This window comes from Alosa sapidissima, chromosome 22 (assembly GCF_018492685.1).
Source record: "Alosa sapidissima isolate fAloSap1 chromosome 22, fAloSap1.pri, whole genome shotgun sequence".
NCBI classification, from domain to species: domain Eukaryota; kingdom Metazoa; phylum Chordata; class Actinopteri; order Clupeiformes; family Clupeidae; genus Alosa; species Alosa sapidissima.
This window is the reverse complement of record NC_055978.1, coordinates 25,878,788-25,882,515: the sequence shown is the minus strand read 5'-3', so window position 1 is coordinate 25,882,515 and position 3,728 is coordinate 25,878,788. Positions and strand designations below refer to the sequence as shown.

The 3,728-nt window shown below is 39.1% G+C and overlaps 1 long non-coding RNA gene across 2 annotated transcripts; it reads left to right on the top strand.

The window, feature by feature from the left end:
* The first annotated feature begins 456 nt into the window (after nucleotides 1-456).
* LOC121697798 lies at nucleotides 457-3,203 on the top strand. 2 transcript variants are annotated; one of them, XR_006026554.1, is made up of 4 exons: nucleotides 457-591; nucleotides 1,327-1,439; nucleotides 2,542-2,634; nucleotides 2,740-3,201. It is a non-coding gene; the product is annotated as an uncharacterized LOC121697798 (long non-coding RNA). The 2 variants fall into 2 exon arrangements; XR_006026553.1 differs by lacking the exon at nucleotides 457-591 and adding an exon at nucleotides 652-796 and having other exon boundaries at nucleotides 2,740-3,203.
* Nucleotides 3,204-3,728: the final 525 nt, after the last annotated feature.

Below are 3,728 nucleotides of genomic sequence, written 5' to 3'. Positions count from 1 at the left end.
CAAATCATTTCCTTTACTTAGCCTATTTCATAACTTACTAATCTCCTTTTAAATAATGATGTAACCACCCTTTCTCGACAATTGGTTTGACACAATAACCAATAGAGCAGTAAAGTACAGGAAGCCATTGTCTGCATTTTAGTAACACTTGTACTATAACCAAGTATGGCATTTTTTAATTCATCTGATATTTCTCAATATAACCTCTAAAACCACCCCACAAGTCCCACACAGGGTTACCTCAGAACAACTCCCTTGGGTATTTGACCTTTGTGATGTCACATACACTGTAAAAAATGATCGATGCAAAAAGTTGTACAAATGAGGAAATACATGTTGGCTCAACATAATGGTTGTGTAAACAAAGAAAAATATGTTTGGTCAATGATTGCATTATTTTCATTACTTTACTACAAAATGTTCATCAGGAGAAAATGTATAATTGTGTTCACGGAACTTTTAACGTTGCACAAACAATATTATGTTGGCCGAGCAAGGGGGACCAGCGACAATCATCCGAGCATGCGCAAATGAGTTCTACTACTCTGGAATTTCCCACCAAGAGTCACGACCGTCACGACGTTGTTTGTGGTGAGTGCTTCAAAGTTAGCTCTCTATCTTTGTGCTGTGAGGTAATCAGAAAATTTAGGTTAATATCTATTGTCTATCAACAAAGTTTGAAATAGCTATATTGTCAGTTACTACAGCGATAGCAGTGCTGGCAAATCACATTTTTAACTCAGAAAAGTTAGCATTCCTTTCCAACTGGCATGTGGTTTTAACGTTGACCCTAACAGTTAAGTATCGCTATATTGCATGACATGTTACCGTTTAGTAGTTTTTCAAATTCCATTTGCATTCTGGCTTATGATATGCATGATTATTGACTTTGCTGCAGCCAGCTAGTCTTGGCAACTAGCGCTTTTGCGATCACAGAGTGTCGGCTAGTTCTAACGGTTAGCTGGCATTCAAAGCACTTGTGCCCTCGTGTTAGCAGCTAGTACTCTGCACAAAGCATCTTTATGCAAGAGTGAAATAACATTTCAGTCTGATTAAAAAAATAACCAGTTGTGCTAACACGAAAACGAATAGCTGCTACCAGAGTTGTAAGCTGTTTAACATATTTGGACGTAGCTCTAATCAATTTGCCTCACCAAACGCCCTTTTAGCCTGGTACCCAGCTATACGTAACCTAGAAGAGGCATGATGGCTAATGCCCCATTGTTATGTTTAAGAATACCCTAAAATACTTAAGCATAGTTTAGTATGGTTGTCCTGTTTATAGAATTATGAGTTATTGATGCATTTGTCTTGTTTGTATTTCAGGTATTTTGTTTCAGGCTTAAAACTAAATGCAGTGCCGCTATTGTAAATTTACACATCTGCAGCAAGACATCCTGCTTACTGTAAGCACTACAGGCTTCATCATTGGCAAGCAGGTAATGTTTTTCCCCCTGCATTCATCCAGACTGTATTTGTATTTTTACAAAAACAGGGGCCTAAAAAAAACCATTTATGGAGAGCACATCCTAAAATAGACAGGCGCATGCACTGACCATGCCAGTTCTCAGTGTGAATTATGTGAATTCTCAAGATATTTGCTCACTTACTCAATTTCTGAATCATTTAGAAAGGCATTTGCAAAACCATGAGCATCCATTCTCCAACTGTGATTTTAGCAGCAACAACACAACTTTCAGAGCAGCTTACTGCTCCACAAAAACTTTACTGTAAAACTCATCTCACTCAACTCAACACATTTTAATTGCAATGTCTCTGTCAATTGAGTTGATACCTTTGTCTTGTGACATTTATCCATTGCTCATTATGTGAGCAATAAAATTTCATTATATAATCAGAATGTGTCAAAAAAGGTTCCATGTATACCTGATGTTGATGATCTACAATACATGTAAAAATCCCTCACATACTTCATACTTATAAGTTATAGCCATTTTATTGTTTGAACGAGATGGTATGGGTGACAAAACAGGTCAAAGCAGTCAACTTCCCTGATCAAGACCTTGTGATCAACATCATGTATGCATTACACAGAAAGATTCTGGTGTAGTATTAAGCTGTTTTTCTCCTATCATATAGCTCCATTTGACCAGCACCTCCATACACTACTGTGCAAAACTGACTAATTTCACCATTGGTTCATCTTGACCAGCCTCATGAAAGTCACCTGACATGCTTTTGGTCAATATGACTGAACAAAAAACAGCCAACAAGTGCACAGCATTGTTTGAGAACTATTATAGGACTGTTAGAAAACCACTCTCAGTATCTAACTTAACTCTGGGAATGTTATTCTAACAGTCTTAAGGGATCTGCGTATTTATCACTTGTTAGCTGATAATCCGTCACAGATTGTAATCTTAATGCATTTCAGGTAGCTATTTCATGAAGTTGGTTGTAATGAAGCCCAATGGTGAAAGGAGTAAGTGATCCTAAACTGTTGCATGGTAGAGTAGATGTGTGTAACCTCTGTGAATTAGGTGACTTAATAATGTCTTTTTGATGACCTTTTTTTTGCAGACCACAGATCTAACTACTTATAGACGGTCTGCTGTTCTTCATGGTCTTCCCCTGTACTTAAGAGAGCCATCTGCAATTTCAAAGACTATTAAGGTAATTCATTTGAAAACGTTATGGTATTACTGTTTGAGATGCAGTAATGATTGCTTAAGACATGTTTTCAGTCTGACACTAAGTGCCATTTATTGTCTTTCACAGGATACTGACTGAAGCACTGGGGCCACACACAAAAGCCATGAACATGGGGATCCTGGAAGTACTGACAGTTCTACCAACTCAGGACCATATCCCACAGTGGTCAATGTGGCTGTAGTACTGGAGGAGGAAGTTGTCATGGACAATCTGGGAGACTTCCCAAATGCCCTCATGATGCTCTTTGGTCTGCTTTATGCTCTAAATATGGAGTACCCTAAGGACTTAAGGTACACATTCGAGGCAGTCCAGACGATTCTCTTAAACCTGGGGAAAAGTGCACAGCAAGGATACAGTCCTTGAAGAAAGAGTTATTACAGGTGTAATGGTCATTACAGTACATGTTAATTGCCAGTCATTGAGGTATTTTGAGGTATCAAAGGTTTCATGCAAATGTTTCTGTTAAATGGCAGTGACTTTTTGGGGGCCAAGCAGCGAAGCTGCGAAGGCACCCATTGTGTTTCTATGATTTCTTATTATTATTGGGGGCCAAGCAGCGAAGCTGCGAAGGCACCCATTGTGATTCTATGATTTCTTATTATTATACTTTCTTCCGCCATGGGAGTCTATGGCAGCCCATAGAACCGTCTGGTAAAAAGTTGTGAAATTTGGCACATTGATTGGGGACAGGCCAATAATTAATTGCACCAAGTTTCATGCCGGCACCTCCAGCGCTCTAGCGCCACCAACAGGCCAAAGTTGGACGTGCGTTCACGCAAGTAACTTTTGACCCATTTGTCCGATTGTCAAAAATGAGGTATCATTGGAATCCTTGGACCAAGCCGAGTTCAACGCACCCTATGACGTCATTTTCCGCCATGATGGATTTTCCGCCATATTGGATTTTATCGAAAGTGAAACTAAAGTTTCACGCCTCACATAGTTTGTCCGATTTTAACGAAACTTAATACATATGATCTTCAGACCAATCCGCAGAAAAGTTATCGATTTTTGTCTTCGGAACTAAAACCGTTCGCCCGTAACAACCAATCGAA